The sequence below is a fragment of the Pan paniscus genome, chromosome 5 (genome assembly GCF_029289425.2).
Source record: "Pan paniscus chromosome 5, NHGRI_mPanPan1-v2.0_pri, whole genome shotgun sequence".
In the NCBI taxonomy this organism is placed as follows: domain Eukaryota; kingdom Metazoa; phylum Chordata; class Mammalia; order Primates; family Hominidae; genus Pan; species Pan paniscus.
The window spans coordinates 14,729,317-14,743,669 of NC_073254.2; the positions used below are offsets into that span (position 1 = coordinate 14,729,317).

Genomic DNA, 14,353 nt, shown 5'->3' on the forward strand with positions numbered 1-14,353 from the left:
ACAAGGGGGCCTAAATGGTGATTGGCTCTGCTCTTGACCAATTGAATTCCATGCTCGGACTGAGGCAGCAGAGGGCTTCTTACACCCACCTCCACCACCATCACCCTGCCTAAGTCATCTCAGAGAATCCTCTTTCTATCTCAGTATTGGGCCTACATTCTTATGCTTCAGCCCTTTTCCATAATGACCCCTCCAGATTGCCACACTCTAGAACCACTACAGAGGGTGGCGTTACTGCTGTATGGACACTTCATCTCAAAGTGAGGGGCCAGCTCACATGATTTGCAGGGTTCCTTTCTCTGGCCTTCTAAAACATTCTCCAGGTTGAGGCTGAAACTGCTCCCCCAAAGCCCCATAATAGGCATGAACAGATTATCCTCCTCTTCTTGGTTCTCATGGCTAGAATCCTTAACCAATCCTCTCCCCACAAAGTAGGGTTGATTTCACAAGCTGTTATTTCAGCTGCTCGTTCTGCCATCTGCTCTTGAGTTGCTTGGTGAACACCTCCAGTGGGCTTGGAGCTGCACTGTCACGCTTCACCCCAATCAGCTTCTGGCCCCCCACACTCAAACACATCTGCATCGGCACACCCCTCCCACGCCCCAGTTCTGCCCACAGTGGATCCATCCATCTGCACTCCAGGCCCCAGCCCCTTGGGAGCTTGCGCTATCAATTACTTGCACTTAGTTCAGAATCTTTAGCCACTCCATGTTCATGGTTATTTCATTTATTCAATGTAGTAACATGTTTAAACCTCTCCCGTCCTGGAAAAAAAAAAAAAAGTCCTACATTTAACCCTATCTCCCTCTTTAGCTTAAAGTCATCTGTAATCTTCCTTGCCATTTATTTACTCCATGTCCCAGGTTGAACAGTATCCACACACCCCCAAAAATTCATGTTCTCCCTAGGAATCTTAGAATGTGACTTTATTTGGAAATAGGGTTGTTGCAGATGTAATTAGTTAGGAGTGGACCCTTAATCCACTATGACTGGTGTCGGTGTCCTTAGAAGAAGAATAGAGGGAACGCAGAGGCACACACAGAGAGGAGGCCATGTGATGATGGGGGCGGAAACTGGGGTGATGCATCTACAAGCCAAGGAATGTCAGGGCTTGCAGGAAACCCCAGAAGCGAAAGGAAAGGCATGGAGCAGATTCTTCCTAGCATATTCAGAGAGAGCATGGTGCTGCCAACACCTCATTTTGAACTTCTAGCTTCCAAAACTGTGAGAGAAAAAATTTCTGTTGTTTTAACAAGACACCCAGTTTCTGGTATTTTGTGACAGCAGACCTAGAAACTGAATATACCCTTTAAACCACCACCGTTTTCCTTTTGGTTCCAAGATTCTTTCGTGTATGACCTGCGAGAGCCAAATCCAGTCTTTATTTGGACTCTCTGGAGCACGTGCAACTCATTTATTCCTTATTGATGCTTCTCCCCCACATCCTTCTCGGCCTCCTTCATTGCTTCCTAATCTCACAGCCAGCTACCGCATACTGGAGTCCCTGGGTTCATCACCACCTTTTCCCACTCTGTTCATGCTCCACTGCAATCTCATCCAAATACCAGCTCTCCTCCCACCCCCATGCTGATGATTCCCCAAGCCCTCTGGCCTAAGCCTCTCTCCTGAGATCTACTTTGAGTTCCCCACTGCCTCCTGGACATTTCCACCTAGAACTTGTACAAGCACTTCAAAAACTACACGGCTAAAATGGAAGTCATGGTCTAGAAGCCTCCTTCCCAAATAAACCTGCTTTTCCTCCTGTAACCTGCATGTCAATGAGAGGCTTCACGTTCACACAGGGGCATAAGCCAGACACCTGGCATCTTCTTGGGCTTCTCCTCTGCACCCTTGGCCGTGGTCACTGAAGCCAAAGGACTCTGCCCATAAGGGTTTGGGGAATGTATCCTCTGCATCCCTGCTGCAGCTGCTTCAGCTCAGCCTCTTACCACTTCTTGTGGCTAGCGGAGACCTCCACTACACCAGACTTTCATGCTGCTCTGGGAGCACTTTCTTATACCACCTTGTTTTAAGCCATTCCCCTGCTTTGAATGCTTCAGGGTTTCCTGGTCACCTGCAGGATGCTGTCCTTAGCATTCCTCCACTTGGAATAAGAATGCCTTGTAGCATCTGGCTTTCAGGAGTTTAGAGTGGAGGGGCTCTGCATTCAACTCCAGGACCTACCACATACTTGGTGCGTGGCCCTGGGCAACATACTTACTCTCTCTGTGCCTCAGATTCCTCACCTGAAAATGGGGATAATAATAGTACCTACCTCATAGGGTTGTTGTAAAGATTAAATGAGCGAATATGTTCAGAGTACCCGGAACTCTGTCCAGCATGTCGTAAGTGGGCACTAAATATTAACTGCTGTTGCTGTTAAGTATTACCTTTCCCCACTCATTTCTGTACAGCTTCCCATGTGCGTTGTTTTCCAGCCGATCAGAACACTCTTCCATCTTAGAAGAAAAAAAAAGAAGCCCCACCTGTGTTCCCCTGGCTCTTGGCCTTGACACACACTGTCTAGAACACCTTTCCCACCACCTCTCACCCCATGCTCCCTATGAACATACTTCGACTCATCTTTTCTAACCTAAGTACCCTCCCCTGCAGTCAAGCATGCTCTTCATTGAGCCTTCGTAAGGCCCTTGTGCTCACCTCTATTGCAGCACAGATCACACTGCATTATAAAGGACCATCTCCTGTCTCTCTGTCCATCTTTCAGAGTTTGCTGTATTGATCTTAGTGATGTCAGCACGTGGCACTCAGCTAGACAAAGAAAGCAGGCTCAATAAAGGCTGGTAGAATTAAGTAAAGAATTGTATAAAGGCATTAAATAGAGATGGGGTACAAATATGTCCCAGGCTGCCTGGGATAGTCCTGGTTTAGGCCATGGTCCTGATATAATTACTAACAACACCCTCTTTCACTGTCAAAAATATCTCCTTTGGACAATACATTATAAGGTCACTCTAGGTATTAGAGCTGTGATTCTCACCCTATCAGGCCCAATTTTCTCTCTGCTTAACAGCTATTTTAGAATACCCTATGCACTATCTTTAAATGGGATTGATAGGCAATAGAAACTGCCAATAACAGAATTTCAAAAAAAACCAATGTAATACCCTAAATAGAATGCTAAATGGAAAATGAAGGAGATTTTTTTAAAAGTAGCTTAAACTAAAATTATGTGTGCAGTATTTTGATGTGTAAATGCTTAGGTATTACACTTCTGGCCAAGATGGAGTAACAGAGACCAAAATTACTTTCTGACCTAAAACAACAAAAATACTGGACAAAATATATGAAACTATGGACCTCAAGCAACAAAGGGAATCAATCACTGGAATCAAGCATCAAAAGGCAGTGATCCTCAAGAAATGAGAAACAAATGAGGATAGCCCCACAATTGACCTCCCAAACACCTTAGAAAACTTTCCAGGCCACAGCACAGGAAGAAAGAATGCAGATGGAGCTCAGAGATCTTCCTGAGTTGAGAGGACAGAACTCTGAGTCTGGGAAGGCCAATGTGGCTAGAATTCATAGGGCAGAATATTGAGGAGGAGAGGGCTGTACAGAGACACAGCTCTGGAAATCTGAAGATAATACTTACCCTCATTGACTGTTTAACGCAGTAGTGATCAGAGTATGCCGGTATGAAAATCGCCTGAGAGACTGGACCCGGTGGCTCGCACCTGCAATCCCAGCACCTTGGGAGGCTGAGGTGGGTGGATCACAAGGTCAGGAGATAGAGACCATCCTGGCAAACATGGTGAAACCCCATCTCTACTAAAAATACAAAAATTAGCTGGGTGTGGTGACACACGCCTCTAGTCCCAGCTACTCAGGAGGCAGAGGCAGGAGAATCTCTTGAACCTGGGAGGCAGTGGTTGCAGTCACCCGAGATCCAGCAAAGCATGGGCAACAGAGCAAGACTCAAGTCTCAAAAAAAAAAAAAGAAAGAAAAAAGAAAATTGCCTGAGAATGCAAAAAGAATCATCCACCAAGAGAGCCAGCCCCTCTTCCCCCCTGGCTCTTGGGACCCCGATCGCAAGGTGGGGAGGCACCCCGCGCGAGGCGTGGTCTCAGAGCCAGCCCCTCTAAGCCTTCTGGACCTTAGGAACCCCATCGCAGGGGGGAGAGGCACCCCCGGTGAGGCGGGGACTGACAGCCAGGCCCTCTTCCCCCCTGGCTCTTGGGACCCCGATCGCAAGGTGGGGAGGCACTTCGCGAGGCGTGGTCTCAGAGCCAGCCCCTCTAAGCCTTCTGGCTCTTAGGACCCCCATCACAGGGGACGGAGGCACCCCACGCGAGGCGGGCACAGAGAGCCAGACCCTCTTCTGCTCCTGGCTCTTAGGACCACCATCGCAGGGGGGAGAGGCACCCCCGGTGAGGCGGGGACTCAGAGCCAACCCCTCTTCCCCCCCTGGCTCTTAGGAACCGCATCGCAGGGGGAGGAGGCATGCCCCACGAGGCGGTGACTGAGAGACAGCCACTCTTCCCCCACTGGCTCTTAGGAACCCCATCGCAGGGGGCGGAGGCACCCCCCGTGAGGCGCGTTCTCAGAGCCAGTCCCTCTTCCCCCACTGGCCCGTAGGACCCCCATCGCAGGGGGGGGAGGCACCCCCAGCGAGGCGGGGTCTCAGAGCCAGCCCCTCTTCCCCCACTGGCTCTTAGGACCCCCATCGCAGTGGGGGGAGGCACCCCCAGCGAGGCGGGGTCTCAGAGCCAGCCCCTCTTCCCCCGCTGGCTCTGAGGATCCTCCGTGGACTCACAGCCTCTTTACCATATTGTGAGTAATATCATCTCCCCCTCTGGAGATTACGAACTCTTTCACAGACGGGTGTACACCCTCGGTGTACAGAGGGTGTACACCCGTCTGTATTGGGAGTAATATCATCCTCTTCCTCCCTGAATATGAAGAACAGTATCACAGGGGTGTTTCTGCTCCCTGCGATATCGCGTGTCATATCCTCCTCTCCCACGTTGCAATTAGAAGGAATATCAGTGGGGGCGTGTCCACCTGTAGGGAAAAGAAAGAGAGATCAGACTGTCACTGTGTCCATGTAGAAAGGAAAGACATAAGAGACTCCATTTTGAAAAAGACCTGTCCTTTAAACAATTGCTTTGCTGAGATGTTGTTAATTTGTAGCTTTGCCCTAGCCGCTTGGCCCCAGCCACTTTGACCCAACCTGGAGCTCACAAAAACATGTGTTGTATAAAATCAAAGTTTAAGGGATGTAGGGCTGTGCAGGACGTGCCTTGTTAACAAAATGTTTACCAGCAGTATACTTGGTAAAAGTCATCGCCATTCTCTAGTCTCAATAAACCGGGGACACAGTGCACTGTGGAAAGCCGCAGGGACCTCTGCCCTTGAAAGCAGGGTATTGTCCAGGCTTTCTCCCCATGTGGTAGTCTGAAATATAGCCTCATGGGATGAGAAAGACCTGACTGTCCCCCAGCCCGACACCCGTAATGGGTCTGTGCTGAGGTGAATTAGTAAAAGAGGAAAGCCCCTTGCAGCTGAGATGGAGGAAGGCCACTGTCTCCTGCTTGCCCCTGGGAACTGAATGTCTCGGTGTAAAACCCGATTGTACATTCGTTCAACTCTGAGATAGGAGAAAAGCTGCCCTGTGGCGGGAGGCCAGACATGTTTGCAGTAACACTGCCTTGTTCTTCTTTACTCCACTGAGATGTTTGGGTGGAGAGAAACAAATCTGGCTTACGTGCACGTCCAGTCATAGTACCTTCCCTTGAACCTAATTATGACATGGATTCTTTTGCTCACATGTCTTCTGCTGACTCTCTCCTTATCATCACCCTGCTCTCCTACAACATTCCTTTCTGCTAAAATCATGAAAATCATAATCAATAAAAACTGAGGGAACTCAGAGGCTGGTGCCGGTGCAGGTCCTTGGTGTGCTGAGCGCCGGTCCCCTGGACCCACTGTTGTATCTTTACACTTTCTCTCTGTGTCTTATTTCTTTTCTCAGACTCTCGTCCCACCCAACTAGAAATACTCACAGGTGTGGAGGGGCAGTCCACCACTTCATCCACCTTCTGTCATATTGAAAGTAACATCATCTTCTTCCCTCCAGGATCGTGGGAATAATATCCCTGGGGGGTTTCCACTTTCTGCCATGTATGTAGTCATATCACCCCCTCCGCCGTGGAATATCATTAAGGAACATCTCACATGGGGCTGTATACATCCACCAATATTGGGAGTGACATCAACCTCTCGGTCTCTGAATATGAGGAAGAAAATCACAGGGCGGGTGTACACCTCGTGCTCTACGATGGGGAGTCATATCTGTCTGTTATGGGGAGTAATATCATCCTCTCCCTTTCAGGATACTAATAACAATTTAACAGGCTGGGTGAACACAGCCTGCGATGCTGAAATTATCATCCTCTCCCCCTCTTTCTCCCCTGGCTCTTAGGATGCCCATCTCAGCGGAGCGAGCCACCCCCCGCGAGGTGGGGACTGAGCCAGCCCCTCTTCCCCCCTGGCTCTTAGGACCCCCAACGCAGTGGGGGGATGCACCCCTGGCGAGGCGCGGACTTAGAGCCAGCCGCTCTTCCCCCCCTGGCTCTTGGGACCCCCATCGCAGAGGGGGAGGCACCCCCTCGTGGCGGGGACTGAGAGCCAGCCCCTCTTCCCTCCATTTCTCTTAGGACCCCCATCGCAGGGGGGGAGGCACCCCCCGCGAAGCGGGTACAGAGAGCCAGCCCCTCTAAGCCTTCTGGCTCTTAGAAACCCCATCCCGGGGGTGGAGGCACCCGCCGCGAGGAGGGTATAGAGAGCCAGCCCCTCTTCTGCTCCTGGCTCTTAGGACCCCCATCACAGGGGGGGGAGGCACCCACCGAGAGGCGGTTACAGAGAGCCAGCCCCCCTTCCCCCACTGGCCCTTAGGACCCCCATCGCAGGGGGAGGAGGCAACCCCCGTGAGGCGGGTTCTCAGAGCCAGCCCCTCTTCCCCCACTGGCCCTTAGGACCCCCATCGCAGGGGGGGAGGCACCCCCAGCGAGGCGGGGTCTCAGAGCCAGCTCCTCTTCCCCCAATGGCCCTTAGGACCCCCATCGCAGGGGGGGGAGGCGCCCCCCACCAGGCGGGTACAGAGAGCCAGCCCCTCTTCTGCTCCTGGCTCTTAGGACCCCCATCACAGGGGGGGAGGAACCCCCCGCGAGGCGGGTACAGACAGCCAGCCCCTCTTCTGCTCCTGGCTCTTAGGACCCCCATCACAGGGGGGGGAGGCACCCCCCGAGAGGCGGGTACAGAGAGCCAGCCCCCCTTCCCCCACTGGCATCCTCTTCCTCCCTGAATATGAAGAACAGTATCACAGGGGTGTTTCTGCTCCCTGTGATATCGCGTGTCATATCCTCCTCTCCCACGTTGCAATTAGAAGGAATATCAGTGGGGGCGTGTCCACCTGTAGGGAAAAGAAAGAGAGATCAGACTGTCACTGTGTCCATGTAGAAAGGAAAGACATAAGAGACTCCATTTTGAAAAAGACCTGTCCTTTAAACAATTGCTTTGCTGAGATGTTGTTAATTTGTAGCTTTGCCCTAGCCGCTTGGCCCCAGCCACTTTGACCCAACCTGGAGCTCACAAAAACATGTGTTGTATAAAATCAAAGTTTAAGGGATGTAGGGCTGTGCAGGACGTGCCTTGTTAACAAAATGTTTACCAGCAGTATACTTGGTAAAAGTCATCGCCATTCTCTAGTCTCAATAAACCGGGGACACAGTGCACTGTGGAAAGCCGCAGGGACCTCTGCCCTTGAAAGCAGGGTATTGTCCAAGCTCTCTCCCCATGTGATAGTCTGAAATATAGCCTCATGGGATGAGAAAGACCTGACTGTCCCCCAGCCCGACACCCGTAATGGGTCTGTGCTGAGGTGGATTAGTAAAAGAGGAAAGCCTCTTGCAGCTGAGATGGAGGAAGGCCACTATCTCCTGCTTGCCCCTGGGAACTGAATGTCTCGGTGTAAAACCCGATTGTACATTCGTTCAACTCTGAGATAGGAGAAAAGCTGCCCTGTGGCGGGAGGCGAGACATGTTTGCAGTAGCACTGCCTTGTTCTTCTTTACTCCACTGAGATGTTTGGGTGCAGAGAAACAAATCTGGCTTACGTGCACGTCCAGTCATAGTACCTTCCCTTGAACCTAATTATGACATAGATTCTTTTGCTCACATGTCTTCTGCTGACTCTCTCCTTATCATCACCCTGCTCTCCTACGACATTCCTTTCTGCTAAAATCATGAAAATCATAATCAATAAAAACTGAGGGAACTCAGAGGCTGGTGCCGGTGCAGGTCCTTGGTGTGCTGAGCGCCGGTCCCCTGGACCCACTGTTGTATCTTTACACTTTCTCTCTGTGTCTTATTTCTTTTCTCAGTCTCTCGTCCCACCCAACTAGAAATACTCACAGGTGTGGAGGGGCAGTCCACCACTTCATCCACCTTCTGTCATATTGAAAGTAACATCATCTTCTTCCCTCCAGGATCGTGGGAATAATATCCCTGGGGGGTTTCCACTTTCTGCCATGTATGTAGTCATATCACCCCCTCCGCCGTGGAATATCATTAAGGAACATCTCACATGGGGCTGTATACTTCCTCCGATATTGGGAGTGACATCAACCTCTCGGTCTCTGAATATGAGGAAGAAAATCACAGGGCGGGTGTACACCTCGTGCTCTACGATGGGGAGTCATATCTGTCTGGTATGGGGAGTAATATCATCCTCTCCCTTTCAGGATACTAATAACAATTTAACAGGCTGGGTGAACACAGCCTGCGATGCTGAAATTATCATCCTCTCCCCCTCTTTCTCCCCTGGCTCTTAGGATGCCCATCTCAGCGGAGCGAGCCACCCCCCGCGAGGCGGGGACTGAGCCAGCCCCTCTTCCCCCCTGGCTCTTAGGACCCGCATCGCAGTGGGGGGATGCACCCCTGGCGAGGCGCGGACTTAGAGCCAGCCGCTCTTCCCCCCCTGGCTCTTGGGACCCCCATCGCAGGGGGGGAGGCACCCCCTCGTGGCGGGGACTGAGAGCCAGCCCCTCTTCCCTCCATTTCTCTTAGGACCCCCATCGCAGGGGGGGAGGCACCCCCCGCGAGGCGGGGACTGAGAGCCAGCCGCTCTTTCCCCCCTGGCTCTTAGGACCCCCATCGCAGGGAGGGGAGGCACCCCCCGCGAGGCGGTGACTGAGAGCCAGCCCTTCTTCCTCGCCCAACTCTGAGGATCCCCATCACACGGGGGAGGCACACCCCGCGAGGCGGGGACTGAGAGCCAGCCCTTCTTCCTCGCCCAACTCTGAGGATCCCCATCACACGGGGGAGGCACACCCCGCGAGGCGGGGACTGAGAGCCAGTCCCTCTTCCCCCCCTGGCTTATGACCCCCATCAAGGATTCTAAGACCCTTAGGACCGACCTGGAGGGCTGTGGGTATTAGGTGTCCAAGAAGAAAACTCAGATCTGCCGACGACCGCAGGTAGCTTACTTGGGATTTACTATTCGACAGGTGTCCGAAAGCAGCCCGGGATCCGAAAGAAAGCAGGTCATTCGCAATCTTCCGGAGCCTAAGGGCAGAAGGCTGGTGAGAGAATTCCTAGGAGCTGTGGGGTTTTGTAGACTGCGGAGCCCAACTTTGCAGTATTAGCCACGCCTTTGTATGACGTCACAAAGGGGGCGGGGACCGGGAACATTTGGAATGGGGATTCCAACAACAGCAAGTCTTTCATGACTTAAAGGAAAAACTTCTGAAAGCCCCAGCCCAGGGGCTAGCGGATCTCACAAAGCCTTTTCCACTGTATGCGTCAGAGAAAAGATGGCAGCTGGACTTTAAACCCAAACTGTGGGGCCCTGGCTGAGGCCGGTGGCCTACCTCTCTAAACAGCTAGACAGGGTTTCTAAAGGATGGCCCCCCTGTTTGAGGGCCTTGGCAGCAACTGCCGTGCTAGTACAAGAAGCAAATCAGCTGACTCTTGGGAAAAACCAGAACATAAAGGCCCCCCAAGCTGTGGTGACTGAAAGCCAGCCCCTCTTCCCCTCCTGGCTCTTAGGACCCCCATCACAGGAAGGGGAGGCACTCCCCGAGAGGCGGGCACTGAGAGCCAGCCCCTCATCCCCCCCTGGCTCTTAGGACCCACATCGCAGGGGGAGGAGGCACCTCCAGCGAGGCGGGGTCTCAGAGCCAGTCCCTCTTCCCCCACTGGCCCTTAGGACCCCCATCGCAGGGGGGGAGGCACCCCCCACGAGGCGGAGACTGAGAGCCAGCCCCTCTAAGCCTTCTGGCTCTTAGGACACCCATCACGGGGGGGGAGGCACCCCCCGCGAAGCGGGTACAGAGAGCCAGCCCCTCTAAGCCTTCTGGCTCTTAGAAACCCCATCCCGGGGGTGGAGGCACCCCCCGCGAGGCGGGTATAGAGAGCCAGCCCCTCTTCTGCTCCTGGCTCTTAGGACCCCCATCACAGGGGGGGGAGGCACCCACCGAGAGGCGGGTACAGAGAGCCAGCCCCCCTTCCCCCACTGGCCCTTAGGACCCCCATCGCAGGGGCGGAGGCAACCCCCGTGAGGCGGGTTCTCAGAGCCAGCCCCTCTTCCCCCACTGGCCCTTAGGACCCCCATCGCAGGGGGGGGAGGCACCCCCAGCGAGGCGGGGTCTTAGAGCCAGCCCCTCTTCCCCCAATGGCCCTTAGGACCCCCATCGCAGGGGGGGGAGGCGCCCCCCACGAGGCGGGTACAGAGAGCCAGCCCCTCTTCTGCTCCTGGCTCTTAGGACCCCCATCACAGGAGGGGGAGGCACCCCCCGCGAGGCGGGTACAGAGAGCCAGCCCCTCTTCTGCTCCTGGCTCTTAGGACCCCCATCACAGGAAGGGGAGGCACCCCCCGAGAGGCGGGTACAGAGAGCCAGCCCCCCTTCCCCCACTGGCCCTTAGGACCCCCATCGCAGGGGGGGAGGCACCCCCAGCGAGGCGGGGTCTCAGAGCCAGCCCCTCTTCCCCCACTGACTCTTAGGACCCCCATCGCAGTGGGGGGAGGCACCCCCAGCGAGGCGGGGTCTCAGAGCCAGCCCCTCTTCCCCCGCTGGCTCTGAGGATCCTCCGTGGACTCACAGCCTCTTTACCATATTGTGAGTAATATCATCTCCCCCTCTGGAGATTACGAACTCTTTCACAGACGGGTGTACACCCTCGGTGTACAGAGGGTGTACACCCGTCTGTATTGGGAGTAATATCATCCTCTTCCTCCCTGAATATGAAGAACAGTATCACAGGGGTGTTTCTACTCCCTGCGATATCGCGTGTCATATCCTCCTCTCCCACGTTGCAATTAGAAGGAATATCAGTGGGGGCGTGTCCACCTGTAGGGAAAAGAAAGAGAGATCAGACTGTCACTGTGTCCATGTAGAAAGGAAAGACATAAGAGACTCCATTTTGAAAAAGACCTGTCCTTTAAACAATTGCTTTGCTGAGATGTTGTTAATTTGTAGCTTTGCCCTAGCCGCTTGGCCCCAGCCACTTTGACCCAACCTGGAGCTCACAAAAACATGTGTTGTATAAAATCAAAGTTTAAGGGATGTAGGGCTGTGCAGGACGTGCCTTGTTAACAAAATGTTTACCAGCAGTATACTTGGTAAAAGTCATCGCCATTCTCTAGTCTCAATAAACCGGGGACACAGTGCACTGTGGAAAGCCGCAGGGACCTCTGCCCTTGAAAGCAGGGTATTGTCCAAGCTCTCTCCCCATGTGATAGTCTGAAATATAGCCTCATGGGATGAGAAAGACCTGACTGTCCCCCAGCCCGACACCCGTAATGGGTCTGTGCTGAGGTGGATTAGTAAAAGAGGGAAGCCTCTTGCAGCTGAGATGGAGGAAGGCCACTATCTCCTGCTTGCCCCTGGGAACTGAATGTCTCGGTGTAAAACCCGATTGTACATTCGTTCAACTCTGAGATAGGAGAAAAGCTGCCCTGTGGCGGGAGGCCAGACATGTTTGCAGTAGCACTGCCTTGTTCTTCTTTACTCCACTGAGATGTTTGGGTGCAGAGAAACAAATCTGGCTTACGTGCACGTCCAGTCATAGTACCTTCCCTTGAACCTAATTATGACATGGATTCTTTTGCTCACATGTCTTCTGCTGACTCTCTCCTTATCATCACCCTGCTCTCCTACGACATTCCTTTCTGCTAAAATAATGAAAATCATAATCAATAGAAACTGAGGGAACTCAGAGGCTGGTGCCGGTGCAGGTCCTTGGTGTGCTGAGCGCCGGTCCCCTGGACCCACTGTTGTATCTTTACACTTTCTCTCTGTGTCTTATTTCTTTTCTCAGTCTCTCGTCCCACCCAACTAGAAATACTCACAGGTGTGGAGGGGCAGTCCACCACTTCATCCACCTTCTGTCATATTGAAAGTAACATCATCTTCTTCCCTCCAGGATCGTGGGAATAATATCCCTGGGGGGTTTCCACTTTCTGCCATGTATGTAGTCATATCACCCCCTCCGCCGTGGAATATCATTAAGGAACATCTCACATGGGGCTGTATACTTCCTCCGATATTGGGAGTGACATCAACCTCTCGGTCTCTGAATATGAGGAAGAAAATCACAGGGCGGGTGTACACCTCGTGCTCTACGATGGGGAGTCATATCTGTCTGGTATGGGGAGTAATATCATCCTCTCCCTTTCAGGATACTAATAACAATTTAACAGGCTGGGTGAACACAGCCTGCGATGCTGAAATTATCATCCTCTCCCCCTCTTTCTCCCCTGGCTCTTAGGATGCCCATCTCAGCGGAGCGAGCCACCCCCCGCGAGGCGGGGACTGAGCCAGCCCCTCTTCCCCCCTGGCTCTTAGGACCCGCATCGCAGTGGGGGGATGCACCCCTGGCGAGGCGCGGACTTAGAGCCAGCCGCTCTTCCCCCCCTGGCTCTTGGGACCCCCATCGCAGGGGGGGAGGCACCCCCTCGTGGCGGGGACTGAGAGCCAGCCCCTCTTCCCTCCATTTCTCTTAGGACCCCCATCGCAGGGGGGGAGGCACCCCCCGCGAGGCGGGGACTGAGAGCCAGCCGCTCTTTCCCCCCTGGCTCTTAGGACCCCCATCGCAGGGAGGGGAGGCACCCCCCGCGAGGCGGTGACTGAGAGCCAGCCCTTCTTCCTCGCCCAACTCTGAGGATCCCCATCACACGAGGGAGGCACACCCCGCGAGGCGGGGACTGAGAGCCAGCCCTTCTTCCTCGCCCAACTCTGAGGATCCCCATCACACGGGGGAGGCACACCCCGCGAGGCGGGGACTGAGAGCCAGTCCCTCTTCCCCCCCTGGCTTATGACCCCCATCAAGGATTCTAAGACCCTTAGGACCGACCTGGAGGGCTGTGGGTATTAGGTGTCCAAGAAGAAAACTCAGATCTGCCGACGACCGCAGGTAGCTTACTTGGGATTTACTATTCGACAGGTGTCCGAAAGCAGCCCGGGATCCGAAAGAAAGCAGGTCATTCGCAATCTTCCGGAGCCTAAGGGCAGAAGGCTGGTGAGAGAATTCCTAGGAGCTGTGGGGTTTTGTAGACTGCGGAGCCCAACTTTGCAGTATTAGCCACGCCTTTGTATGACGTCACAAAGGGGGCGGGGACCGGGAACATTTGGAATGGGGATTCCAACAACAGCAAGTCTTTCATGACTTAAAGGAAAAACTTCTGAAAGCCCCAGCCCAGGGGCTAGCGGATCTCACAAAGCCTTTTCCACTGTATGCGTCAGAGAAAAGATGGCAGCTGGACTTTAAACCCAAACTGTGGGGCCCTGGCTGAGGCCGGTGGCCTACCTCTCTAAACAGCTAGACAGGGTTTCTAAAGGATGGCCCCCCTGTTTGAGGGCCTTGGCAGCAACTGCCGTGCTAGTACAAGAAGCAAATCAGCTGACTCTTGGGAAAAACCAGAACATAAAGGCCCCCCAAGCTGTGGTGACTGAAAGCCAGCCCCTCTTCCCCTCCTGGCTCTTAGGACCCCCATCACAGGAAGGGGAGGCACTCCCCGAGAGGCGGGCACTGAGAGCCAGCCCCTCATCCCCCCCTGGCTCTTAGGACCCACATCGCAGGGGGAGGAGGCACCTCCAGCGAGGCGGGGTCTCAGAGCCAGTCCCTCTTCCCCCACTGGCCCTTAGGACCCCCATCGCAGGGGGGGAGGCACCCCCCACGAGGCGGAGACTGAGAGCCAGCCCCTCTAAGCCTTCTGGCTCTTAGGACACCCATCACGGGGGGGGGAGGCACCCCCCGCGAAGCGGGTACAGAGAGCCAGCCCCTCTAAGCCTTCTGGCTCTTAGAAACCCCATCCCGGGGGTGGAGGCACCC

General features: G+C 53.9%; 2 long non-coding RNA genes across 2 annotated transcripts; both read right to left on the reverse strand.

Annotated features, from left to right (window-relative positions):
* Positions 1 to 711: 711 nt before the first annotated feature.
* Positions 712 to 10,084, reverse strand: LOC129397907 (uncharacterized). Its single transcript, XR_010112336.1, has 6 exons — positions 9,439 to 10,084; positions 8,435 to 8,658; positions 6,025 to 7,433; positions 2,659 to 5,023; positions 2,391 to 2,459; positions 712 to 1,222 (listed from the first exon to the last, which is right to left on the reverse strand). It is a non-coding gene; the product is annotated as an uncharacterized LOC129397907 (long non-coding RNA).
* Positions 10,085 to 11,038: 954 nt separating this feature from the next.
* On the reverse strand, positions 11,039 to 14,021 carry LOC134730538 (uncharacterized). Its single transcript, XR_010112327.1, has 3 exons — positions 13,376 to 14,021; positions 12,372 to 12,595; positions 11,039 to 11,370 (listed from the first exon to the last, which is right to left on the reverse strand). It is a non-coding gene; the product is annotated as an uncharacterized LOC134730538 (long non-coding RNA).
* Between the last annotated feature and the right edge of the window lie 332 nt (positions 14,022 to 14,353).